Source organism: Diabrotica virgifera, chromosome 8 (genome assembly GCF_917563875.1).
Source record: "Diabrotica virgifera virgifera chromosome 8, PGI_DIABVI_V3a".
Taxonomy (NCBI): Eukaryota; Metazoa; Arthropoda; class Insecta; order Coleoptera; family Chrysomelidae; genus Diabrotica; species Diabrotica virgifera.
This window is the reverse complement of record NC_065450.1, coordinates 21,902,152-21,914,168: the sequence shown is the minus strand read 5'-3', so window position 1 is coordinate 21,914,168 and position 12,017 is coordinate 21,902,152. Positions and strand designations below refer to the sequence as shown.

Genomic DNA, 12,017 nt, shown 5'->3' with positions numbered 1-12,017 from the left:
AAAAGCATTCTTTCATTACAAATCACGGCGTGAGTTATACCACTTCGAACATAACCATTTTATTTCAAACCGATATCAGCTACATACGAAATTTATCGGCTCTTTTAATTCATAAATGAAATTGACTTCCGTTTTAACTCAAATATGATCAATTTATACTTACTCTCGTTCAACAATCACAATTTTTATTAATCACTTCCACTAAAAACCAACAAGCAATACACCACCAAGCATCAAATATACCGCGACTGCGTTTCTCGTTCGTCGTTTGTTTGTTACGTTTTACGTTTATCGCTTACGTATCGAATGGATGCTGGATAACGAGAATAACAAAGTGTTTATTGCTTACGATGTGTGTTCAGAATGGTTTATTTGGTTACGGAATAAGACTTCTTAGTATTTAAAATATTAAGGCTGTTATAACGTTTCAAGCATATTTAACACTTTAATTAAGTTACGATAATGAACTTCCTTTATTGTAGGCAACCAATATTACACTTATGCTATTATTTGTGGATATTTCTTATGCCGTTACATGGGCGCCCTTATAAAAATTTTTAGGGGGAGCAGCAGACGTGAAGAAGTTGCACATTACATTTTGTATACTTTGGATAACAATATACAGTGATGAGCGCTCTAATAACCGGCAAAATAGCGCAAAAGATGGAAAACATAATACATTGCGCAACAAAAAAAAGATGAAATTGGTGGAGGTGGAAATGATCGTTGTAAACGTACAAATTAAGATTACATTACATAGTTTCCCACCTTTAGACGTCTGTGACAGGAGTATTTAAAAAATTCTACGGTCACAGTGACAGTTGTCATACTCCTCTGATACGTCTAAAGGTGGGAAATTATGTAATGTAATGTTAATTTATACTTTTATAACGATCATTTCCATCTCAACTAGTTTCATCTCTTTTTGTTACGCAATGTATTATGTTTTCCATCTTTTGCGCTATTTTGCCGGTTATTAGCGCTCTCATCACTGTATAGTTTAAAGCACCTGAAAAGCTAGGGGGTGCAGTGCCCCCCTGCCCACGGGTATGGGCGCCCACGTGCCGTTATGGATAGTTTTTTTTTAATTTAGTAGGTAAATCTTTCATTCATTAAACAAAAGAACAATTTATAATGTCTCAAATAAAACAAAGTTATAATGTAACTATTGCAATGCAATTGTTAGAAAATGTAAAACAGGTATAAACAAAAATGATCCTACGATACATTCTGAAAAGTAGGAAAAATCTAAAAGTAATGGTAGTGTGTAAAGAATTCAAGTTATAAGCCATTAAACGGAGAAAGGTTTGTAATGAAAAATAAAATAAACTCTACGTACATATGGTATAGCGAAAGCCAAATTAACCCCTTAACAACTGTTATGCGGTATGCCATATATATATATATATATATATATATATATATATATATATATATATATATATATATATATAGTGGCTAAACACCCCTTTAGGGGTTACGCCGCTTACGCTCTCTAGATCTATGGTTTGAGGTAGATCAGTCCTCATGTTCGTTATTTAATTTTCTCGGTTATTTTTCTCCACTCTTTCCTGTCTCTGGTTTTTTCTTTCCAATGTCGTATGCCCGCCTTGTTGAGATCACTTACTACTTCTTGTAACCATGTAGATCTTGGTCTTCCACGTCTTCTCTTGCCAGCTGGTGTCCATTCCAATATTGAGAATATCGTCGTAGTTGATCCGGATCTCCATATGTGTCCTAGCCATTTTGCTCTTTGCTGTTTTATTTTACACACTATATCTTCCTTAATTTCATCCAGTAGCTCAAGGTTTGTTCTTTGTCTAAATTCATTGTCACTTATTTTTATTGGTCCTAGTATTGCTCTTAGTATTTTTCTTTCTTGTATTCTAAGGGTTTCCTCTTGTTTTTTTGTCATGCTAAGAGTTTCTGCTCCATACATCATCGTCGGTCGAATTATTGTTTTGTATACTTTCATTTTTGATTTCTTACTCAATAACTTATTTTTACGTAATTTTTTATTTGCATGGAAGCTCTTATTTGCTGTAATAATCCTTTCTTTGATTTCGGTTTCTCTTTCTCCATTGTTTGTTATTAATATTCCTAAGTATTTAAAATTTTCGACTTCTTCAAAAGTGTATTGTCCTACTCTAACCTTTCTCTTTTCAAAGTTTTTGTCAAATCTCATTATTTTGGTTTTTTCTTGGTTTATTTTTAATCCCATTACTTTTCCTTCTGTTACCAATTCGTTTAACATTCGTTCCATTGTTTTTCTATTTTTTGTTATTAGAACAATATCATCAGCGTATGCTATTATTTGCCCTTCTCTCGTTCGGAGGGTGCCTTTGTTGATCTTCCTAACGATGTATTCTAGAGCAAGATTAAACAGAGTTGCTGATAATGAATCTCCTTGTCTCACGCCTTTATTGATGACAAATTCTTCTGTGTCGCCTACTTGAGTTTTTATGCTATCTACAGTTCTACTCATTGTCATTTGTATTAATCTTCTTAATTTATTTTGTATTCCCATTTCTTTCAGAGCTACCATTAATTTTGATCTTTTTATTGTATCAAATGCTTGCTGAAAATCTATAAAAAGCAGTTCAATTTCTATTTTATATCCATGTGCTTTTTCCATAATTTGTTTAACCGTATGTATGGCATCTGTTGTAGACTTTCCCTTAACAAATCCGCATTGATAGTGTCCTATGATATTCGTGGTAGCTTCGGTCAGTCTTCGTTGTATTAAGAAGGACATGATTTTATATGCTGTGTTTAATAGCGTCAGTCCTCTGTAGTTATTGCACAGCTGTTGATCTCCTTTTTTATGAATCGTGATAATTTGTCCTTTGTACCATTCTTCCGGCATTTTTTCTTCGTTCCATATGTCTTTTATTAAATTGTATAATTTATCTTTTAATTCTTCACCACCATATTTTATAAGCTCCATATTGATACAGTCCGATCCTGAGGCTTTACCATTACGGCTGCTATTAATAATTTCCTCAACTTCCTCTTGTGTTGGTATTTCTAGCTGGTTTCCTAACATCATTGTCTCTTCTTCTATATTTTCATTTAGGTCTTGATCTTCTTGTTCTGTTAATAATTCTTTAAAATAGTTAGTCCAAATTTCTTTATACTCTTCATCGTTTTCTGATACTTTTCCATTTTTATCTTTTATGCCTTTTATCTTTCCTTTAAAAGTTTTGTTCTGCTCACTAATTTTCTTATAGAATTCTTTTGTGTTTCTGTTCTTACTTTCTTTTTCTATTTCTTTTATCTTATCATCCAACCAGTCACGTCTAATTTTCCTTATTTTTTTCTTGCATTCATGTCTTATTCTATTGTATTCTTCCCTATAATCCTGTCTATTTGTTCTTATCCATATTTGTCTCATTTCTACCTTCTTTTTTAGCATGTTTTGGCATTCTTCGTTATACCATTCTTGTCTTTTTTTGTTTCTTTTTATCCCGATGTGAACATCCGCTGTTTCATTTATACATTTTTTTATATTTCTCCAATCTGTTTCTATATCCTTTGTAGGCTTAGATTGTTCCTTCAGTTTTTTGTTCATGTCGTCAGCATACTTAATCCTTATGTCTGGAGCATTCAGTTTTTCTACGTGCCATTTATTTTTTGTTGTCGTGTTTTTTAGAGTTCTTTTGACTTTTTGTCTTACCTTTGCAGTCACCATAAAATGGTCTGTGTCTGCATGTACACCTCTGTAGGTTCTCACGTCTGTTACCGATGTTTGCTTCCTTCTTGTAATCAGTATATGGTCTATTTGGGACAATGTTTTTTGGTCTGGGGAAATCCACGTTACTTTATGATATTTAGGATGTTCGAATTTTGTACTAACGATAATCATATTGGTACTAGCAGCTAGGTTACATAATCGTTGACCATTGTCATTCGTTTTTTCGTGTATTGTGTGCTTACCTGCTACTTGGTTAATGTAGTCTTCCTTACCTATTTGGGCATTAAAATCTCCCATTACCAGTATTGTGTCTTCTCTAGGTAAATTCTCTATTTCTCGTTCGAGTTCCTCATACAATTTGTCTTTTTCCTCCGCAGCAGTACTTTCAGTTGGGGCATATACGTTTATGATTGATAGATTAAATGGTTTGGCGTTAATTCTCATGTAAGCCATGCGTTCATTTATTGGTTTAAATTGCATAATGTTATTTTTTATTTTTCCCATAATTATGAAAGCAACTCCATATTGAGCTTGTTTTTCATGTCCCGAGTACTGTAGTGTGTAGTTTTTTTATTTATTTCTCCTTGACCTGCCCATCTAATTTCTTGAATCACTGCAATATCAATTTGGTATCTTTCTAGTTCTGAGACGATCTCCTGCATTTTTCCTGGTTCAAGCATTGTTCTGATGTTCCACGTACTTATTTTTATTTGATCACATTTTTTCGTTTTTTTATTATATTTTTTTCTGTTCGTGTGTTTTATTTTATCTAATCTGTTCAGATCCTTTTCCTTTGCCATTTTCGTTTCCGTTTTTTGTGTTGTATCCGATATTTGTTGTTTTATCAGTTTTTTGGCGTGTCTTGGTTTGCCCTTTCCAGTTCATTCTTCTCTTTGTTCCATTTCCATATAGTCCCGTCAATACTTAGTTTTTGATAATCTACTCTAGTGTTCTTACCGTTTTCTTTTTGAAATTTTGCAATTTTCCGTATTTCTTGTTGTATTTTCATCTCTTCTTGCGTTAGATCGTTATTGATGTATATTTCCGGCTTTGATTTTCTTAGTTTGTTTTTATTCTTCATAATTTTTATTTTTTCATTTTTGTTTTTTAGTTTTACAAGACATGTTTTGTCCCCTATTTTATAAGCTTCTTCTATTTCTACTTTAATACCTAATTCTCTTTCCACGAAATTTGCCATAACCTCGTTGACTACATTTGGGTTATTTGTATCCATCGGTAGACCCTGGACAATAACATTGTTAGCTTTTCTCTCCTTCTCAAACTGTTCTACCTTCATTTTCACTATCTTTAGTTCCTGTTTCATTTCATCATTTTCTTTTTTTAGTTGTTGATTACTTTGTTTGAATTCATTTATTTCTTTTTTAATTCTCTTAGGTCATTTATATATTCGCGTTGTTCTTCTTTTATTCCTTTTACCTCCGTTGTTAGTTGTTGTGTTTCATCTGTTAAATATTGCATCATTTTTAAAAGTTGATCTATTTTGTTTTCATCGCTGTTCACCATTTTTATTTCGTTTTATGTATTTTTACTCTCTGTTATAGCAAGCGGTAAGCTCTAGTTCCCCAGTCGACCCGGCGGAGGCTCTAGAACTTCTCAAGCAATAATTGAGTATGATTTTAAATATATTAAAATTCTTTTTTCTTCGAAATTTTGTTTATTTAGTTTATTATTAATTGATTGATTTCCTTTCTTTGATTTTTAAAACTTTTTGGAAAACCGGCAACGTCGCTTTTAATTTGATCAAGACTTGTTCTCTTATCTGTTGTCAAAAGAACTGGAATTTATAAAATGTTTGTTTTGATTAAAGTAAAATGTTCTATAACTTACTTATAGGACGATTTTTGCCACTATTTTTTGCACTGTAGATAGTTTATGTCCTTATACAATTTTTCACATATAGTCAAGTATTTATTTCGCACTATTACCTCAAAAATCGGGATAAACTCTGGTGAAAATGTTTAAAACACTTTTATTTCGCACAATGCGTTGTTGCCATCCAATGTCGTGTACAGTGCCGGCGCTAGGGTATAAGGTGCCCGCCTGCAAAACTAGCACAGGCGCCCCCCACCCCACACACAGATACTCGTACAAACCCAGCCTCGGGAACATTATGTGTGTTCAAATAGAACAGTGAGACCCACATGTCCGAAGATCAAACCGGTTAAACTGCTAAACCTGACCCCGTATCTGACCCCAAGCTGTACCACCACCCCTCCCCATCGCAGTACATAACGAATAAGGAGGCTTTGTACTGAACGTTACCTTATGTAGATGCCCTGGGTAATGGAACATCCTCTGTATTACTTTATGTGTTAAACCCCCTGATTTTAGGGGTAGCTAGGAGAGCTTTTCTCCCTATTAATGACTTGATTTTGGACTTGTGTCCTAAAAATGTGTGTTCCGGGCAGTGACTTAAGTCGGTGTCCCGCTATTCGCAAATGTACCCGGTAAATAAAGTTCGGTAACAGTTTTATTGGACCCATCATCTGACACAACAACTTCACTTTAACTTTTTTAAGAAATTGAAGAGAACTGACATTGTTTTTTTGTGTCATTTTTTCTTTTTCGGCTTTTTCTTTTTCGATTTGTGCCCTAGATTCCTAGATAATTTTTTTGGATCCATTTTTATTTACCTAAATAAAAATAATAACTTAATCGTAGATTAATAATAGTATGTATCTACTGAGTACTTAACAAATATAATTTTATATTAATTGAATGCTAATTAGGGATGGGAAAACCTACCGGTTTAAACCTAAAACCGGTTTTTTTACTTCGCAATAACCGGTTTTACCGGTTGTTTTTTTGTCCCGGTTATAACCGGTTTTTTCTTTTTAAAGTAAAAACCGGTTATTAGGTTTTTACGGTGATTAGGATTAGGTTAGCTATTATTTTGGATCCCAATCATAATTATTATTCTGAAGTAATTATTCCAAACAAAACCATAATTCAAATTTTATTTTATTTTATAAAATACAGAAGCAAATTAAAAGTGTAGTCTCACATTAGCCAGAAACAATTATTAAGTTTTATTATATTTCCTTGAAAAGATATTTGTAATCATAATATTTACATAAGAAGTGATCTGGTTTAATTAGACGCAAACATCAACTATTTTTCACACTTAACTCTTGATATTGAAAGTGGGTGAATGACTTTTTCTAATTACCAAAAATAATGCTCTGACTATGAATATCTAATTACTGATTACGAATACGAATCTCCAAGAATTTCGCTACGTTTTCAAAACTATACACTCATACAGGAAGTATTAAATGAGTTAAAATGTACCTATTCTACAAATATACAAACGTGTTAAAAGTAATACATGTCCTTTCGATAGTACTAATTTTGATCATATTGATATCGAGTCGAATGGAGTATCGGAAACTAAAGTGTATTGCAAATGTAACTTTGTAACCTATTGGATTTAAAAAAACCGAAAACCGGTTTTTCAAAAACCGGTTTTTTTGGCCGGTTATAACCGCCAGGTTAAACCGTAAGCAAAAAAAACCGGTATAACCGAAAACCGGTGTTTTATCAAAAACCGCCATCCCTATGCTAATAGATTCTTTAACTGCCGAGTACAACTTACAAACTATTCTGTATTATAATCACATGAAATAATACTAAAAATCTAAAGAGTTCTAAGCTAAATTTAAAGTAAAATCTTTATTTTAAATATTATGTTTTTATGGGATTAATACTTAACTTGATACCTACCTATTAATAGGTATTATTAAATTAGACAGGCGCGGGCGGCAAGAAAACAGTATCACAATCTTGTTTACTTTACTAGAAATTATTCATTTCCTCTCATAACTGATGATACAACACTAACAACTTGCAAGAAATTTGAAGAACATAAACAAAGCATTCTCATAGCAAAGTTGTTTGGTTGAAATATGATATCTTTGACCAATAAATTATATTACTTTTTTATTTTAGAATCTTTAAGAAATTGTATGATAATATCATTAACCCTTAAGTACTAACATCTTAAATCAATGGCGCAAACACTAACTAACCGCCTGACAGACGGGTTTCACATTTTACTGGTTATTTTTCTTTTGTTAAATATTATAATGCAAAAAAATATTTCGATGACTTACTGAAAGTATTACTTATCTAAAAAACACAGTAATTGATCTAGTTTTTCTGTATTTATTAAAATACAAAACATTATAACAAGAATGGCAGGATTGTTTGTGTAACTTTTTATTCCTGAAAAAAAGTGTGATAAAAATGAAACAAATTAAAGAATCTTGATAAAAATTTATAATCGAGTTAAACAAAGAGTAATAAACATGAAAATAAAATTTTTTTTAAAAAATATTAAAACAAAAAAAACTGACAGGCACTAAAATTTGTACAGTGTAGCAATGGTAGTCAGTGGCAACATTTTCATCACAAATTGATCCCACTTCGCTTACGTCGTCTTCTACCTCATCAAGTCATTTCAAAAGAGTTTCCTCATAGTCTTTATCCCCTTATTTGAACTTTTTGACGAACTGGGGCACATTATGTTTAATGACGAACTGGGCACAAACACTAACACCCCGTCTATTAGACGGAAATCACACTTTGAGTCTAAATATTTTTCGAATAACAACCTGCATCAAATTGCCGAATTCAATACTAGTAAATAACAACCCAACTTGAAAAGTCATAAACGGATGACCTTCAAATTTTTCTAGGAAGGGAAATATCCCACTTTCAACAAACGATGCCGTCTGAGAGACGGTGTGTTAGTACTTAAGGGTTAATAGTTTTGGTATTGAAGCTTAGTAGATGTGAAATATTCAGCGGTAAACTTACATTCCGCTCCTGAAGTGAAGTCTAGAAAGCACTAATTGCTAGACTTCAGGAGCGGAATGTAAGTTTACCGCTGAATATTTCACATCTACTAAGCTTCAATACCAAAACTATTAATGATATTATCATACAATTTCTTAAAGATTCTAAAATAAAAATTTAATATGACATCTTCAATCTTCAACTTTCAAATATCTGTGGAAAAAAGTTTATCTAATGCCATCCCCTCTTTGTGAACACACACACATGGTAAGAAATCGCTGCGGCGTTGCATATTTTTGTGTATTATTTGATATGCAAAACTAACAAATACAGATTAGGGTATTTTGACGAAATTAAACCACATTTAAAAAAATTAATTTTTTTATTTTAGTATTTTACATAATACCAGCAGAAAAAATGCTCATCCTGGCGCCCCCAAACAGGAGCGCCCGCCTGCAATGCATCCCTTGCAGGCCCGTTATCGCCGGCCCTGGTCGTGTATGCCATACCGCGCCGAAAATATATTTTGTTGTAAAACCTGTTCTATAAAAGATTCCTAGAACACTATCTGTGTACCTACCTTTAAGTGGTGTGTAATTGTACCTGCTCCCAACTGCGGAATTTTTAGTAGGTTTTAGTCTTTGAGCTACGTTGTTGTAAAGTTTTCTTACGGTATCACGTACCGCATGTTATTGCTTTAGGTTTCTATAGTTAAAATCAGTCCATGTAGTATTCTTTGGGTATTAGTATGGCAGCAAGTTCATCCAGTTGTTCTAAGTACTTCCAAGTAGGTAGTGCTTTCAACATTATTTTACTATATTTTAGTTACAAACCAATACTCGACTTTTTTATAATTCAGTTTATAAGAATTTTGTAAGAGCCTCCACCATTTTTTGAAGTTATACTTCTTTAGGCGCGATTGAGAGTAAAATTTCATAATACTGCGCGCATGCGCACACAGACAGTATGGCGTTTAGTTGCTAAATCTTTCTCCATCCATCCAATGGCACTACAGCCCAAATCGAGCCTTGGCCTCCTTCAACAAGCTTCTCCAATCATTTCGATTTACCGCTGTTCTTTTCCATGAACGCGTTCCCAGGAAGTTCCTGGCATCCTCATCGACTTCGTCTTCCCATCTCTTTTTAGGTCTTCCAACAGGTCTTCTTCCCTGCATTCTTGCATTCAGCAATTTTCTGTGGATTCTATTCTCATGCATGCGGACCACGTGCCCTGCCCACCGTAATCTCTGCAGTTTAGTGTATTGTACTAGAGTTGGTTCGCTATATTGCTCGTATATTTCTCTATTATACCTAATTCGCCAGTTGTTATTTTCACTTATTGGGCCCAGTATCCTACGTAATACTTTTCTTTCAAACACATCTAATGCATTGGCAGATTTCTGTGTCACCACCCATGTTTCGCAGCCATAACTTACTATGGGCCTGATTATTGTTTTATATACCTGGAGTTTTGTTTTCCGGTGTACGTCTCGCGATTTGAATATGTGGCCCATCGCGAAATAGGCTTTATTTGTCAGCACAAGCCTTCTATTTATTTCCGGTTCTTCTGCTAAATCTTTCTAGTTATGTATAAATATATCAGTGCAAGAAAAGGTGTGAATAGAATATATTAGTGTTTTTAGTAAATATATTTATTATAATTTTTGTGTCTTTGGATTTGTCTTACTCAGGAGTAAGATGAGTATTATTAAAACATTTTATTGTATATTTATTATACTTCACACCTTGTCTGTTTGTTACCGTGAATTGTCATTAGGTACGTCCGAACCGATGCAGACACAGTCCTCGTAGCGTATTTGGTATACACTCAACGAAAAAGGTACGTAATATCAATAAAAATGTTAATTCAGACAACAAACGCAATACTTAAAATTTGTCCAATTCTTGGTTTTATTGGGACAACAAAATGATGTTCATCAATTCATTATTTTCGTTCGTTGAGCCAATGTATTACGTTTATTGAATGGATGAACATTCATTATGTATACCATAATATCACTTTATTGGTATTACAAATTCTGTTCACTGAGTCAACGAACACTATTTATTGATATTACGAACTCTGTTCACTGAGTCAACGAACACTATTTATTGAAACAACAACGTCGTTAATTGACCGACGAAGACTATTCGTTGTGACAATAACAGTGTTATTTCTCCTAACGTATTCCGTTTATTTTTACAATTATTTCCGTTTATTGTTTATCGTTCCGTTAATTATTTATATTGTTTATAAATACGGTTTTTCTTACAATCAATTCTATTCATTCTTACAATCAGTTTCGTTGATTCCTAATATGAACGTATTTTATATTAATAATTACTGAATGCAATAGCCCAATATTAATTGATTAATAATAATTTTTTAAATCCCCCTTTTTTGTCCTTAACCTAAAGGACTTTATACTGTGTGATTTTTCATATGATTTCACTTATACAGTGTACTGGAATAAGTGTTACACTCCCCCCGCCCCTATTAACTTATTTATTTTTAGCACATAAACAAAACGCTCGGACAGGTCGATTTTTAAAATAATCAAAATATATTATAACATCAATGTTTCGAACTTTACACGATCCCTCTTCAGGTGACAGGCGCGGCGTAACTTTGATTTTTTTAATGGGAAAGTACGTCATGTGACAGCTTATTTAAAAGCGTTTGAAATAGTGATTCCAAAAATGTATAACACTTTAATCCTTTTTGAGAGCGCAGGTGCAAAATTTCGATCGAATTCTTTTTAAACGCATTAATTTTTTTTGGAATTCTGAGAAAACTAATAAGTATTTTTGAAAAATTTAAACGCAGAATAAAATATTACATTATTACCGAGGGCAAAAAGTCCCTTAGAATAAACAAAAAGTTTCTGTTAAATGGTATGCCTATTTGAAATTAAAAATCATATTAAATTTTCTCTTTTTCACTCCTATGACTTATTCAAATAATCATTATAGAGGTTCTTAGGGACTTCAGACCCTAGATAATACTGTAATATTTTATTTTGCATTTAAATTTTCAAAAATAATAATTAGTTTTCTCAGGATTCGAAAAAAATCTCATTTAAAAATAAATAGACCGAAATTTCACGTTAATAGACACACAAAAACTTCCTTCTACTACGGACTACACTTGAAAACGAAATGCAATTATTATTCGGCACTTCGGTAACACAGAGAAGCTAGGGCTATCACGATAAGGAAAAGCCGTTAACTTTCAAATGGTCAAGCAAAACATTTATTGTCTCAACAACTACGATTATTGTCACAATGAACGCATTGATTGACGGTATTAAATGCAGTAGTAGATTGATTAATGCATTCGTTGTCACAACAATCAATTTACATCTATTCAATAATCATATATTACTCTATATTAACAACATTTGTACATTGTTTTAATGAAATCTGTACGTTGTCACGATAAACCAAGGTAATTGCCTGTCATCTACGAAATCAAGAACGTGAGTTGCTGCCAGAATTAACAGTAT

At 32.8% G+C, this 12,017-nt stretch overlaps 1 protein-coding gene across 4 annotated transcripts in view; it reads right to left on the bottom strand.

Moving 5' to 3' along the window:
* Positions 1-12,017, bottom strand: part of LOC114333317 (poly(rC)-binding protein 3) — a 754,646-nt gene that overhangs the window by 279,275 nt on the left and 463,354 nt on the right. For 3 of the 4 annotated variants that reach the window (XM_050658849.1, XM_050658846.1, XM_050658848.1), the window contains exon 1: positions 164-286. The exons of the other annotated variant lie outside the window; for it this stretch is intronic. The gene's annotated coding sequence lies outside the window, so the exon portion shown is untranslated. Of the gene's footprint in view, positions 1-163; positions 287-12,017 lie in introns of those variants that run through there. 4 annotated transcript variants of the gene reach the window in all.